Source organism: Heliangelus exortis, chromosome 10 (genome assembly GCF_036169615.1).
Source record: "Heliangelus exortis chromosome 10, bHelExo1.hap1, whole genome shotgun sequence".
Classification (NCBI taxonomy): domain Eukaryota; kingdom Metazoa; phylum Chordata; class Aves; order Apodiformes; family Trochilidae; genus Heliangelus; species Heliangelus exortis.
This window is the reverse complement of record NC_092431.1, coordinates 5,902,065-5,918,104: the sequence shown is the minus strand read 5'-3', so window position 1 is coordinate 5,918,104 and position 16,040 is coordinate 5,902,065. Positions and strand designations below refer to the sequence as shown.

At 38.8% G+C, this 16,040-nt stretch overlaps 1 protein-coding gene across 3 annotated transcripts in view; it reads left to right on the top strand.

Annotated features, from left to right (window-relative positions):
* Positions 1 to 16,040, top strand: part of CTBP1 (C-terminal binding protein 1) — a 223,700-nt gene that overhangs the window by 283 nt on the left and 207,377 nt on the right. The window contains exon 1 of one of the 3 annotated variants that reach the window (XM_071753254.1): positions 4,849 to 4,982. The exons of the other annotated variants lie outside the window; for them this stretch is intronic. The gene's annotated coding sequence lies outside the window, so the exon portion shown is untranslated. Of the gene's footprint in view, positions 1 to 4,848; positions 4,983 to 16,040 lie in introns of those variants that run through there. 3 annotated transcript variants of the gene reach the window in all.

Here is a 16,040-nt window from a genome sequence, read left to right as displayed (position 1 = left end):
CGGGGGTTGGAGGGGGAGCAGCTCCGAGCCGCTGCGGGGAGGCCCCCGCGGGGTCCTTGTCCCGGGCGGGCCGGCGCTAAGTTCCCCGGTGAAAGGAGGCGCGGGTTGGGAGCAGCTCCCTCAGCAGCCGGGCCGGTCTCGCCTTCCCCGCGGGGGAGGAGGATGGGGACGGGGGGGTTTGGCTCCTGTTCGGCCGCTGAGGAGCAGTGCCCGGCCGGCCCGGGGTGGGCAGTTCTCCCGCAGCCCCATCGCCCTCCTTCCCCCGGCTGGGCGGGCGCAGAGCCCCGCGGCTCCCCCGGAACCCCCCGCAGCTGCGGAGCGGAGAGCGGAGCTGGTGCTGCCTCCCCCGGTCCTGCCCCGCTGCCCGAAGCACCGGCGGGACCGAGGAGTTTAGAGCTGCAGTTTTTCAGCTCTGGGATTTTTTTTTCCCTTGAGTTCTTGTCGTTTGGGTTTGCGGGCTCCCAGGTGTATGCGGAGGGAGGTGCGGATCTCTCTCTGCCCCGCGTAACTCTGCTCAGGCGCTGAGAGTGGTCCTCGGGAGCTGGTGGGACAGTAAGGGGGAAAGCAGTGGTTTAAATGAGAAGGAATTCCTCTTGTACGTTGGGTATTTCCACGTTAAAAAAAGAACAAAAACAAACAAAAACCAAACAAACAAAAACAACCCCCAACCTGATCCTGCAGACTGTCTCCATTTGTGTGTCTGAGGGAATAAAAAACACTCTTGGAGCATTAATCACCTGGCAGATGATGTGCAATCTACTTTGTCCTCTTCTAGTACCCCGCATGAAGCTTCTCCCTGATTTGAGCACCTTAGTGAATGAGATGGAAGGTATTTTGTCAGACATTGAAACTATTAGGTAGCAGTAAGAAAGTGAAAGCAGGCTGCTCAGGAGCTGTTACTGCACTGATAGTTTATAAACTCTCTTCTCTTGTTGAAATCAGTGGGAAAAGTTCTGTTCCTCCATGCAGGTGCTTGCCATTGCCAGCAGTTGTTTTTCCAGTAGTTTGTTGTTGTGGTTTGAGACTGTAAAAAGACCCCAAAACCTGTAGCCATTAACAATTGTGGTGGTTTGTGTTGTCTTTCCTATACTTGGTGGTTGTATTATTTCTGGTCTGAAGACGACTAGAATAAAAACTGGAAGATAAAACACATTTAGATTGCATGGCTTGAAAACCCAAGCCTGTATTTAACAAGTGTGTTTCTTGGAATATCAGTGAACATTATTTATCTCCAACATGCAGAGGCCCTGTTGCACTGAGAGCATCTTCTGTACACCACAAAGGGCTGGTGGTAAAGAATATGTGTAAAGTCATGTGGTTAAGTATTAGATTCACTTCAAGCTACTTGTGTTTATTCTCAGCCACCCAGGCATTCAGTCTGGTACTGACCATAGCCAGCAAATGTATGTAACCAGCCTGAATGTAACTTGCCAAGCCCTCACCAGGTGCAAAGCCTTTGTTTAAAAAGTATTTTAGTAAAAGCATTTGTGCCAGTTACACCTGGGATTAGCATTCATGTCCAGACACGATCTTGGGGCCAGATTCTGCAAGAGGATTTGTGTAAGGAGGATTTTGACTCCATTAAGGCTCTGTGTTGGGGATGGTTCACCTGAACTTGTCAAGTAGAGGAAGGAAAATTTAGTTCAGCTGTTGCTGTATTTACAAACATGATTATGTGGCATTGTAACTTTTCCCCGTTGTTCCTGTTTGCCTTAAAAGATTCTGTAAGCTGATGTGTAAAAGGAAACTGCTGATACTCTGTATCATTCATGTTACCGAATGGCTTGAACTCTGTATACTTGAACTCCTTAGGCCTGTGATGCTTGTAGAGACAGAAGTGTGACTTTCCGTGTAATTTAGTAAGTCAGATGTGTATTTGTCAAAAAAACCCTATTTGCAACATATTTGTTTATTTGTACTCCCTTAGTGCTCCTTTCTGATAATCCAGGAGCTAATTTAATGTAACCCAGATACTTAATGGATACTGGTTGTGTTCAGACTACATCTGTCTTTAAACTGGAGAATTACTGGTGAAGGTTTGTTAGATGTTCGTAGCCAAAGTTAAAGGGTTGTTTAATGGAACAGATGGCCAGGCAACCATCATGTCAGGGAAAACAGCATGTATTCCATGTATTCTTGGTTTAACACAAGAGGGAGCATGTCTAATCTTTAACCTTTAAATATTGCAGCTTCACAGTGGAAGCTTTAAGTTCTGAGTGTCAACTAATTTATGTTCCAGTCCCCATGTGCAAATACTGATACAATCTATGCATATTTCTGGCATGTTTTCAACTTTAGTTGCAGCTGCTGATTTATAGTGTAAATGTTGGCATGATAAATGTGGAGATAAGAACTAAGCTCATTATCTTTTGAACTTGTTAAAATCTGTAGTTTCCTGCTGAAATTCACCAAATATTTATGGTTGTTGTTATTCCTGGGTATGGTTATTCATATACTTTGTTCTTTAATATTAGGTTAATATATGTCTTCGGTGTAACCTACCATACAGAGTTATAAAGCTGAAGCTTAATTCAATTAAATTTAACTTAATTACCAGTAGAAGTTGGCTTTTACAGCTCTCATAAATTCTACTGCTTTATTCTTAAATAGGAAATGGAAATCTGGATCTACTAAGAAGGTTTGTGTACCGTATTATGTTTGTTTTTCCTTGTCCCCTAGTGGTGTTAAAGGAAGAATAAAAATCAGCTTCCATTTTGTATTTCTTTGCATTGTTCAGTTGTATCATAATCTATTAACGTTTGTCCTCATTTAGTGTCTTATTAAGGTGTTTTAGCAATTAGTTACAATCAAGCAGTGTGTACAGAATTCTCCAAACCTTTAGGAGAACGTTACTCACACGATGGTACCTGAAAAGTCTCTCCTATATTCTTCTGCTTTGGTCTGGATTAATGATTAGAGAAAAACATCTGTCCACCATTAAGCATTGCCTGCAAATTATGTATCTTTCAAGAACATAAATTCTGTGTTGTTCAGTGGAGCAAAGCAGAGCATGCTGAAGAAGAGGGCTGTGGCTTGAGATTTTACTCTTATTATTCATTGTGGAAATTATAACTTCTGTGCTGGGGTGGCAGAAGCAAATGGGTGTCAGCAGATGGGACTGGCATCAGCCAGTGATAAAAACTCTTAGGGCTGATCATATAGGAGCCCAGGTTGTCCCCCTGCCCCTTAGCAGGTGGGTGGTGACTGTACTGTCCAGTTTACAATGCAGAAGTAGAAACCTTCAGTATATTCTTCTGGTGAATTATGCCCTGAATTAAATACTTGGGATCTTACCTTTAATCTATGTTATTTTTTTCTTCTGTGTAATGACAGAAATTTTGGTATTTTTTAGCAACTAGGGTGCACATCACTGTACAAAACAAGGTGTTAATATCAAAGCAGTTTGTCTTGAAAATGTGCCAGGCAACTGTCTTTAAGACAAATGAGAAATGACCTGAACTAATCTCAGATACCTTGAGACAGATACTCAGTAAATGTTGGAACTTATGGAAGATAATGAGGATTTGGAAAATGTGAAGCTCATGGAGTGTTGTAAGACAATTCCTACTGGGGAAATTGTTGCTTTCCTGAGTTACTCACAGCAGCTGAGCATTTTTAATGAACTGCTCCGTCTTAATGGATGCTACTTGGTTTTATATAGTTTGTATGCAACAGTATCGCAGAGTCAGAAATTCCTGGAAAGCAGAGGGACACCTTTTGATGAACAAGTGTTGATACACCGAGTTTTGTAAGGATCAAATGAGCTGCCTGTTGTTTTGGGTATTCCATATCAGTCAAAAGTGGCAAAACTTAGACTTTTTCTTGCCCAGCAAATTTAGGCTGTTGTACAATTTTCAATGTAAAGTACATGTTTTTACTTTAAAAGAAAGCGTATCTGGCTTATATAAATTGGCTGGAGAAGTTGGTGGGTTTATTTCTGTACCTGAGAGGAAATTACCAGGAGTGTAAAATCTCACCAAACAATAAAAAAAATCCCCCACAAACAAAACCCAACGATTAGCAACCAACAGCAGGAGAGATTGCCCTGATGTGCCAGGGTTTGGAGCATTGTTAAGTAGTAATTGCAGCTCAAACTCCTCGTTTCCTTATTTTAGCCTGATTATAAGGACGCTTTTCTTATCAAGGGAAAATGTAGATGGACTCAGCAACTGAGGTTAGAAAGTTGCCATAATGGATTAGAGTTGAGACCTCAGTAGAGGCCATTGTCTGTGCTGAATCAGCTGTGTGAGCAAACCCTGTAACATCTCTGTTACTAATGTGGTACCAGGCAATGCAGGCGTGGAAAAGTTTTTTTGACATTATTCCATGTTTAAGTAAACTGGCTTCCAGGTGTCCGAGTATTTATTGGTGAACTTTTATTAAAAAAAAAAAAAAAAAAAAAAAAGGGGGTGGGGGGAGGAGGGCCCAAAAATTCTCAGCGTGCATCAGATTCTTGTGAAATGTCTCTTAAAGAAAGAAGGGCTGTATTTTTGCATCAAGATGGCACATGGGACTTACTGATAAAGTGCACACACTCCTGTAACTTTCTGAATGGTCTAAATGGATGTTTGAAAATGCAAAGGGGAGGGAGTTTACCTATAAGCATTTTTTAGCCGTGGGCATTTATTTTTTTTTCCTTTGAGTTACAACCCCCTGAAAAATGAGGGGGGGGGGGGCAGGGGGGGTGTTTAGAAAGAAAGTGCTGACACAGCCTTAACTAGAGAGCAGTGCCCTGCGTGCTGCTGCAATAATTGTCCAGGCAGTGTTCTCTGCTTTCCTGCCATTGTCCTTTTATATTCCTTTAATTCATTCCATTTTTAACTTTCGGAAAGTTTGGTAGGATTTGAAGCCCAGGGCGTGTTTGCAGGAGGCAGAGGAGCCAGGCTGTCAGAGTAGCATGGACTTGTTAATCTCAGCCTGATCTTGTCAGTAACAGCAGAGCAGAGGGAGAGAGGAACTCCGGCTGGGGCAGCGCTCCAAAGGTTTGTCTGTTATTTTTATACCTAAATTACGTCTCGGAAGCAAAGTGTTGAGTACGGGGAGCCTTGTTTGCGATCCGCAGCCGCCGTGGTTGGGAATCTGTGCGGATTTAGCCGCGTTGTTTGTTTGCAAAGAGAGGAGGTTTCGGCTCTGTGTGTGCCGGGGAGAGCGAGTGTGTGTGTTACGAGCGGGGAACGGCTGAAGAAGAAGAAACCCTGTTGGTTCTCCATGCAAATGACCGCTTTGGTTGTAACAAAAGCCTTGATGTTGGGCTTGGAAAAATTATCTGACAGTGTAACAACCCCAGGCCACTTTCGCCATGTTTTTGTTTATTCATGTTTCATTCCGTTTTCCCTTGCTATCTCGCAGATGTTTCCAATTTCACTGTGGTTTGTTTTTTGGGGGTTTGGGGTTTTTTGTGGTTGTTTTTTTTTTTTTTTTCTTCTTCTTTTTTTTTTTTTTTTTTTTTTTTTTTTTTTTTTTTTTTTTCGCAGAGCCTTTTTCGGACTTAGCAGGGAAACGTGTGAAAGAATGTTAACAAAACAGAGAGGTGTTGCAGATGTTTATACTTGAGTTCTTGCGTCGTGCCTGAACGATACTGGCAAAGGGCTCCGGTGCATAGGAAGGAACGTAAGCAGCATCTCTTTTAACTACCGAGCTTGTAATTTCGAAACGTGCCCATTGTAACTTGAATATTAACGTCAACAGATGAAGTGAGCACGTTCCCGGTACAATGTGGCTGGTCGAGATCTCATTTGGCTGCTACTGGTTTTGAAAAAAAAAAAAAAAAAAAAAAAAGGAAAAAAAAAATAAACCAAAAAAAAAGCGAGTAAGAGAAAGGAAAGGAATATCTGTGACACAACATGTATGCTCCTAGATAAACTCCTGCCATCTCGGAGTGCCTTTTAAATATTTGAACAGCTTCAGTTAAGTCAAATAAAATTGGTTACCATGAGAAACAAAAAAAGTCTAATAGAATAGTTGAGCACACCAATGAAAATCTGAATGTAAAATTGTTTCAGAATCATTCAATGGATTGATTTAGACAGAAAATCTTTTTAATAGCAGTGATAGTAACACATGGAAACATTTTAGCTTCCGAGACCCTTGAAAACAACGCACAGAGTGCAGAAATAGCAGAGGTGGTTGGTGGGTTATCTTACAGAGATTGAAATGTAATTGTCTGCTAATGTTATTAAAAATCAGTCTGTTTTTAGGATTTTATGCTTGTTGAATGTGTCAAGTCATAGCTAAATAAGAGCTTAAATCTTAAAGGACAATGATTGAATGTCCAGAGCCAGTGGTTAAATCAGATGTGGTAACTATGGTGAGAGGTAAAGTTACTTAGCTTCTCCCAGACCGTGCATATCTGGATTTCTTTTTGTGTAATGGAGATCAAGGAGAAAAGGATTAGAAAATCTAAAGAGAAATTTTTAGCAGGAGATCTGTAGCCTGGCACTGGGAATTTACACCAAGGAGGCTTTCAGAACAGAGACAGGGTGGAGGTAAACATTCTCTTGTAATATATATTGATGGTAATTCTAGAAAGGAGTCTTTCTGGTTGAGAATATCAACAGCAGCTCATGCATACAGGAATGAAATCAATCCTCTCCATATTAAAATAATCCTCCCACTCTAATAAAACAAAACCAGAACCCAGCATAGATTTTTACATTACCAAGTGACAGCATAAAATCAGGTTTAGTCTGATTCTCTGAATTAACTCATTTTAGGTTCTTGCCAAATTAAGTGATATTGATTTATTTGAACTGCATAGCATTCCTATTTTAAGCATGCATATGGTATGTATTTAGGATTTTTTTTTTTTTTTTTTTTTAACTTCAAAAATGGTGGTCATATGAAGTGGAAAATAAAGTCAGGGCTCAGTGTTCTACCTGGTAAATATTGGGGGAGTTTGAACTGCAGCCAGAGAGACTTTGACCATGAGTCTGATTTTCCTTGAGTTGAGAGGGTTCTGTGTTTTCCAGAGCTTTTCAGAAAGAACTTCAGATTATGTTGAGCAGCTTGGAGGGGTATGGGAAGGATTGTGATGCTTGCACATGGAAGTTTTATGTTCTGAAAGAGCCACCAGACATTTTAGTTAGTGGTGAGCTCTTTGGGATATTGAGGAAGCAGAAAGGGGAGAGGTCAAGCTTCATTTCCAAGATAGGGACCATTTTCCTCTCCCAGTGCATTTGCTATTACAGTGCAGAGACATCTTGGGCATGTGAGGTATGTTCAGCTTTATAGTAATAGAGTTTTGAAACATACCTGAGCAGCCTACTCAAAACTATTTGGGCAATGTATTAGAAACATATTTAATAAGGTATTTTGAAGTCTTTTAGTTTCCCCTCCTCCCTGCTCAGCACAGGAGTTGAAAAGCACTTGTCTCAGGAGAAGTCAACAGGGGAACTTGTAGTTCAGCATGGTCTAGACACTTGGTGTTAAGACTTTTTTGTTTATGGATTTGCTTGGAAACTCTTCTAGCTTTTTTGTGAGTCATAATCCCACACTTTCCTTTCTCAAGTGTTCTGAGAGCTTTGTTATCAGATTCCTGTTTAGAAGGCTGCATTCAGTACTGCTCTGCAACAGTGTGGGTTAAACTTGGGAATGGAATGTACACTTTGGACTTCAGGCAAAATAATAAATGATAGACCCAACAGCAATGTAATTCACATTTGTTACAAATCGTTTTCACAATAGAAATGAACAACTTGACATGTATTGATTTTTGTACCTAAATTGCCATTTCTTGAAAAGTATTCAAAACACTAATTGTATTCTGCCCTATAGGGAGGAAGGGAAGGAAAAGCAGTTTCATTGCTGTTGTTAGTGGACAATATTTTGCTTTTTTTCTTATCATTGGAGCTGGTGTTTGAATGGAATGGTACCTTGTTACTGCATTAATAATGGAGTATCATTTCAGATGAAAACTTTATACAAAGATTGATATTTTAGATTGAAGCAGAAAGCTTCCATAAAAAAAGAGTAAAATTCAGATATAGCTACTGATGCATGATAATTGTTCAATGTATTTTGAAACTTTTATCATCCTACTTTGTTAGGATTTATTATATTTAAGAGCAATGCACCTGATTTCTCAGGTATAGGATGCTGTACAGCCTAATGGATAGGACAGTTGGAGAAAATAGTGTTTCCCTCGCTTTGCTATGGGACTAGGGCAAGTCAAGCCATCTTTCTGTTTCCATTTGCCATCTGTGGAAGGTATAAAGTGGTAATTCCTTTTTAAAGGACTTAAGTATCTACTGATGAAATGTTGAGACAAGCAGTATTTTGTCTTAGAGCAGTGCACATGACCAGTGGATGGTGGATACTCAAGTAATATTTGCATCAAAAATTAAGCTTTAATAACATATTAAAAATTACTAGTGGCTTGACAACAAAGTGTTTCCAGGAAAAAAAAGGTCAGGGATAGCATTGATGAAGTATTTCCAGACAGTTGTTGCTGATTTACAATTTTTTAAGGTAGCTCAGTATCAGCTGGCTGGTGAGTACCTTGATGCTGAGTACTGACAGCTTGTCAATCCCTATTTTAAAATTTTGAACAAAAAATGGGCCTTCATTGGCTTGCTCAGCTGCTCTCGTGGGATTCAGCCAGAAGGGTAACTTTAGCAGCATCTTAGGATGTTGAAAAAACCCAATAAACTCTCATTTTGTCCCATGAGACTGCTTACATTTGTATCAGAGAACCTTTGAGCTCCTCAATTATATTTATGGACTTCAAAGACAAGAAGTTCAAGATAGAAAATTTCAGTACAAACAGCTATATTTCTGCTTAATCTCAAACACCTGGATAGTTTCACTGAAGTGAGGAAGGGTTTTCAGGATTAAAGTTTACAGTATTTATCTTGTTCTTTTTGTGTGTGCTCATGGAAATTCTGCAGTGCAACACAAAGTCTGAGGTGATCGAAGATCTCCGAGAGGTGATTTTTGCTCCATTTGCACATCATGCAAAGACATGGAAGTTGGTTTCAGGTACAATGTGGGGTATGTAGGATATCTTAATGGTGGAAAAGTGTGAAACAAATTTTAGAAAGAGTGGTTATTGTCAGCCTGTACAGATCATCACACTTCACAGTAAGCCTTGTCATTTGTTTCTTGCCAGATCAGTTTAATCACTTCTCAGAGAAGAGCAGTTAAATATTAAATTTGATGGTAAAATTTAAGAAATTATAGTTTGAAGTACAAATTGTCTTAAATTTCCACAGTTCCTTCCTGTGTTACTCTGCTTCAGTTATCTACTAGGAACTTCATAGATGGCAGAGTCAGTGTTTTGTTATTGAAAGCGGCCATTTGCTGTTTTCTGTCCCTGGATATGGGTGAAGCAGCCCCAAACACTTAAAATTTTTTAAATTTTGTTGTTCCAAGTACAGATTTTGTTCTACAAGGTACTTTAGAATCTTGGAAGCAAACTTCTTCAACAGTTTACTATTCGAAATGAGTATTTTCCTTGTTGGAAGAACAAGACAATAGGGCTTAGTTTGTAAAATTTGTTTATACAATGAATGTATTCTGTCTGTGCAGTGCTTGGAATTTATCTTAACACCAAAATAATAGGATAAATAAAAGTTTCTTAATCTAAGCAGTTTATATTTCTGAGTAAGTGTGTGTAGGGAGAATGATTCTTCTGGCTTTGAGAAACTGAGCCCATGCTCTATGTGGTAAATGATGTCCTTGATTAGCTTGGTAAATCTTAGGGCATCAACTATGTGACTGTGTTGTTTTAGAACAGTAATGATGAGGTGGAGTTTCTGTGGAGATCATTACAGCTTATGCTGTGTTGTTAATGTATTTATCTTGCTCACACAACTCAGCTTGAGTTTGGTAGAGGAAAGTTAACCAATGGAATGGTGTCAACTGGTGATACCTCTGGGAACTGGAATATCTCCCCTGTGTTTTGCAAGGAAGCAATGATGATTTCAAAGATGTTGTTTGTCCTTTTTTGTAGATCTCTCCTAATTGCCCTGCTTTGTTTCCTTCCCCAGAAAAAGTTTAGCATGACATTTTCTCATTATCTCCTCTTAAGCTGTCCAATGTACCTTTGCCTTTTGTTTTTGTTTTTTTTTTTTACTTTGTTTATGCTGCCCTGTGACAGACAAGTAGAATAAAAAGTTGATACTTGAAAATACATCTTTTTCTAAGTAGTTCTCAGCATAATATCTTTTTTGCATATCCATTCTTCTTTCTCCATTTCTGCAGTGAGAGAGTGATAAGAGTGTGATAATAATTCTGAGTTTTCAATGCAACTGATGTGATCTTGATCTAATGCAGTTAGCATGTCCTTCCTCAGGCCCTCTGGCAGAAATAGATACAAAAATGAAGTCCATGATCCCCTTCAATGTGAGTTGAGAGAGGAGGTGACCAGTGCAGTTCTGACTGTGACAGAGGAGAAGGGATTTGTTAAACTTACATTGCTGTGCAGGGGTTGATGTGTTTCCCCAAATGCTGGCACAGAAATGAAAGATAAGATCCTGTTTACTTTTAGGGTCAAAGTATCTGGGAAAGATTCTCTGGAGAAAATAATTGCCATTTCCCATTCCACTCAATAACTGTGGGACAGGAAATTGCAGGAGGTAACAATCTGCAAAATCAAAGTCAGCTTGAAGAAAGTCAAGATTGTGGTAGGGTCATCAAAGTTAAGCAGCTTAAAATCCTTTTATGCCCTGCATTGTTGTACTGATGATGATGTCAAAAACAAGGTGATATATTAATCCCTGTGGGAGAAATAACAAATTCAGCTTTTCTGGTCCTGATGTGACTGTATTAAAATAAACACAGTTGCATCCTGACTGTGTATTAAGGTTTCTGGACTTTATTGGTACTTGAATCAGTCTTAATTAAATCTCTGTCACATTGCTTTTAACTTGAGTGTCTCTGCTGCCCTGTCAAGGGATGACTGAAGCTGTGGATGCAGTAAAACTTTGTCCAGGAAAGGTTACCTGCTTCTGCTGTCAGGGCTGGGGGTGGGAAGCAGTATGAATCTATGGAGGACAAGAATTTAGCAGGAGGGTGCACAAGTTGTAAGAATAGTTTCCAGTTTGTAATTAGCATTGAACAGCAAAATTAGTAGATACATAGGTAAGTTTGGCAGATATTTTAAGCACTCTTTAATGTAGTTCCAAGTTTTAGATGGTTGCATTTTGTTTTCAGTGATTTTGTTCTGTATTTGACCACATCTTTACCTCTTTTCCTCGTTACTTTTTTCCATTTTTATGATTGCTTGGTAGTGTTTTGCCTGGTAGTGTGTTCTAAATGTATAGATTTAATTTATTGTAGTCCTTATTTAGAACTCATTGTTGATGGCATTGCCTGCTAGTCACAAGTTTCCCAGAAATGCCATTAAGATTTTCTGTTCTTTTAGATGGATTTCTAGATGGTGCAATGTCTGAGTTCTAGGTAAGGCAAGGGACAGCAGTCTGGTCTTGATGTGATTCATAAATTGTGGTTGTCCTGATCTAGACATAGAACAGGAACTTGTTCAATATCCAGTCTCAGTGCTTCAACACCTCCTTTAAAGTTTGAGTGCCTCACCTTCATAATAAATTTCATAGTTTTGTGGTGTAAAGTGAGGAGGATTGTGTAGAGTCCTTACTGTGACAGTCAGACTGGGATAACTTTGTATCCTGAAAGGTGGTGTCTTAATTTTGGCATTTGGCTTTAAACTTTAATGGCTAAAACATGTTGCCATTTACCATCTTTGATTCACGGGGGTCCTTTTTAGAGGTAAAAGTGTTAATTTGTAAGAGTCTGCCCTCTGCAGTTTCAGCATTGTTTCTTAAATTTTTAATTGGTGTAAAATTAGTCTTGGTTGTCACTAATCACATTTGTGTAGTTTGGGGAGAAGTTATTGTGTGTATATGTTGAAGTCCACAGAACCAATGTATACCTGCAGTTGCTGTTAAGGTGTTTTTTGAGCTGACAGTTATTTATTATAAGTATTGAATGTCTTTTATGTTAGCAGGCTGTTATCCACTGCTAATTAAAAATGACAGCCACTATCATTGCAAATAGTGACCATTGAATATGTAAGAAAAACATCCAAAGCAGACTATTAACTGCAAAGTCTCTAAAGATATGTGGTACAGGTATCAATTTGTCCTATCATCCTGAGAACTTCAGTAAGGAACCTATTTGGGGATGTGTTTTTCTTCTAAATTAGTTTTCTTGCTATTAGCAGTCTTTGCATGTGCTTTAGAACCTTGAAATGAAAGGCATGGTGTAAACAATAGGTATTGTAAAGATCAGATAATTTTAATATTATTTTTAAGAGGTATTTCTTGAGTTCTGGCTTAGACTTGGTGTGCTTCAGTAGCAAAAATGTTATATATTTAAACAGCTTGGGATTGCAGTAAAATTTTAATTTAGAAATAGTGTTATGTCCAACTACTTGTCAAACTAATCCATTTCTCTTTCTACTAATAGTTACATTATTTAGTTTCACAGCCATGAAATGTTTACACAGTTTGCAGCCTGATTCAGTATTTTTTTTCCAATTGGTGTTCACATTGGTGTCAATAAAAGCAGATCTCATAAATAGAGCAGGATGAGGCACCAGAATGTGTTCCTCATCACTGTTTTTCTTTGTTGCTCGCTGTGTGGATACACCAGGAACCTCAGGGAGGTTTTGCTAAGTAAGCATCAGGGGGAATTTCTGCTGCAGTTCTTGCATGGGACAAGAACTTGTCATGCTGCAAATCACAGGACCCAGATCCAACAAGAATCTGGAGTTTGAATTGACAAGCCAAAAGCTTCCATTGGTTGAATTTTCAGAAATCATGGTACAGTCCAAAAAGGTCCTTGAGTTTTCTGTCTTCAGAGATGTGTGCTAAATCCTGTGTGAGATGAATATACACAGACTGTATATTTAGCCTGGTTATGGTACCTTCTTAAACCTAGTTATAGACCAGTTTTCTGTTCTACTGGACACTATGTCAATCTGGAAAAAAAAAAAAACCATTTTTGCAAGGGAAGATTGAGCTTAGTCCACTCTGTTAACCCTCATGTAAAAGAAAATAACCAAAAAGGGATGCTATGTATTTCCAGTTTTCCATGTTTCACCATGGGTTATCCCATGTATGTGGAATTACAAAGAATGCTACATCCTCAAGTTATTAAGCAATGTAACTTTTTGGCTTAAATCTTTGAGTGAGCCCTGAAAAAGGTGGAGGAAAAAGAGATTTTGTTCCTTCCCCCACCTGGTTTTGGAGGATGAGGTTCGTACTTCATTTTATAACATTGAAATAACCATTAAATTTGCTTCTAATTCCAGATCAAATTTAGAAAGATAGTTGATTGTGGGTATGTTTCTGGGAAAAAAAAGAAAATGCTTTTTTTTTTGTGAGCAATTGATGCTGGAGATCCTTAGATTCATCTTTGGTCACTGAAAAAAATCAGATGAATTTTCGGATGTTTCAAAAGTTTGTCTTAAAACAAGACTTGGATACCTCAGAAAGACCTCGGAGCTCCTGGCTAAAGTGCTTGCTCCTTTTATAAGGTATAGATCTCTGAACTTCAAAACAGCAGTAAAGAAATGTGTGAATTAAGGGTGGCACAAAAGAATTTTTTTTCCTGCATTCAGTTTGTCAATTGAAAAATGAACATAAATGATTGAATACATAAAAGTATTGTTGCAGCTGATGCTGATGAAGTCATAGGCTAACTTGGTAGTCACATTTATGTGGTGTTCCAAGCTTTCTATATAGTTTTGCGTGGTTTTAATCACTTTGGCTTGTAGATCATGGACTTCAAAGATGATGTAGACCTGAAAGGTAAGGCAGTAAGTGCCACCTCTGGCTTACGCCTTAGTCAGCACTACAACCCAATCCAACACTGCCAAGCAGTATGAGACATGAACATCTGCTTGGCATTAAAATGTCTCACAGGTACTTCCTTTTAAAGCTCAGCTTTGTTTCTTCCTTGGATTTCCATTGGAATCAGTAGGGGATAATCTTGGGGGTCTAGAAATGTGTTTGAAGTCACACACAGTATGGCCAGGCAAACACAAGAACAAAATTAAGACAATATCCTTAGGATTCTCTCAAGATTTTGTTTCTTGTTTCACAATAGTCCATTTTCACTCTGATTTTCATTTCAAATAGCAAGACATAAAATTGTATTAAATATTATTAAATTTTAAATTTTCTTAAACTGTCATGTAGAACTAAGTCTTGTAAAACTTGACTTGCTGGGAGGAGTAGAAGGATTAATTAGAGTTTAATCTGATGAGATGGCTACTAAGTGTAGACATAAGAGCTTCCAGGTGTGCAAGAAATGTTTGTAGAGTTACTGTGGAGAGTGTAAGAAATTATGAACTTAGATCCCAGCAAGAGAGAGAGGCAGGTTGAACTTTAATAAAATCAAACCAACATTTTTTTGAAGCATAATGATACAGAAACTCTATCAGCTGCCTGGAAATCCTACACAGTCTCTGTTATCTGAGACCTTATGCTTCAGTTTAGACAACTTCTGTCAGGAATGAGAGAAGTATAGATGATCCGGGCTTGGGAAAGGAGCAGCCCAGATGACCTTTTGAGCTCTCTTCCAACTTCTTCTTCTATGAACCTAAGAATAGAATAGGACAACCATGAAAAGTTCCAATACCCCTCACTTCATTTTTTTAATTGTGGTTTTTAACAACAGGGATATAACTACGACACTTTTTTCTTTGTTTGTTTGGCATATGTATTCTCTGTTAACTCAGCAATAACAAGCATGTTTAACTACTTTCCAGGATGAAGCTTTAAGTACTATATGCTATCAGTTTGCTAAGATTCAATTGTCTGCTCATTTCAAAATCCTCTTTAATACTTTGTAATGTATGCAAGGACCTTAGGATGCAGCTGTTTAGGAGCTTCAGTCAATGAGTTGGTGTCATCTGTTTCATTTTTTTCCTCGCTTTGGAAAAAGCTTTCTTCAGAACATGCCAGCTTTTCCTATTCTGCAGTTTGGCTTTAAAGATACGAGACACAGGCTCTGGAGCATTTACATCCTGTGGGTTTTTTAATGTAATGTGGCTTGCTATTTTATGGACTCCCTAAGTGCATTTGTGTAAATGCTTATTCAGCCCTCGTGAGGTTATTCATGACTATATCACTAAAGCATTTGGGAGTTCATTATGTTCATGTTTCCACATGAATGAAGTTGTTTTCTCTGAAACTGGAGTTTTTAAAGAATTTTATTCCTTATTTCCAAAGCTCTTGACCCACTGTTATGTAATTGCAATTCCTACTTATGCAGTGAAACCTCAGCATTTCCATACCTCCTTCTTCATCCATATGCACTGATGTAGACAGCTGAATCTCCAGGAGAGATGAGTGGAAATTCAGGTGTGTGGAGCAGGTTCCACTCTGTGTTTGCACCTCTTCATGGTGTGCACTCCTGGAAGTGTTTGTTGTTGGTTGGGTTGGTTGTGGATTTTTGGGTTTTTTTTCGTTTTTTTTGTGTCTCTCCTGTCACAAAGATGAGAGATTTAATGAGAAAATTTTTGGTGTCTTCCCAGCATAGTCTTAGTTACACCTAGGAAACCAAATCAGACTCCAGGAGAGTGGCTGTATTTACTGTTCCACCTGTGCCCAGAAATTTCATTATTAGATTTATCTGTTGTTCCTCTGTAAGGATAATTCTGTTTACAATTTTCAGGCTTAAAGTATTTCCATGTTATCTTGTGGTGTGTCTGGACAGAAGACCCAATGTTATGCTGGAGAAACAGTAACTTTTATTCTTTATGGCACAAGTTGAGCGTATGGCCGGGTCTAATTAAGCTGGATCTTGAGACACCCACCTGCAGAAACATTTAGATTAAATCAGTCAAATGAACTTTTAATTAAAGCAGGCATCCAAAAATGACTATTTTTATATTTAAGGTTTTCTCTACTGCAAATGGGTACTCAAAAGATTTTTATTTTTTTTCCCAGCAGATTTGCTTCAAATGTGTCTAGATGGAAATGCATTCACTTGCTATTTAAAAAAGACATTTTTGATGTGCAAATACTTAAGTGTTGTTTAGACTGTGCAATTTGAGCTGTTCATTAATCCAAAGC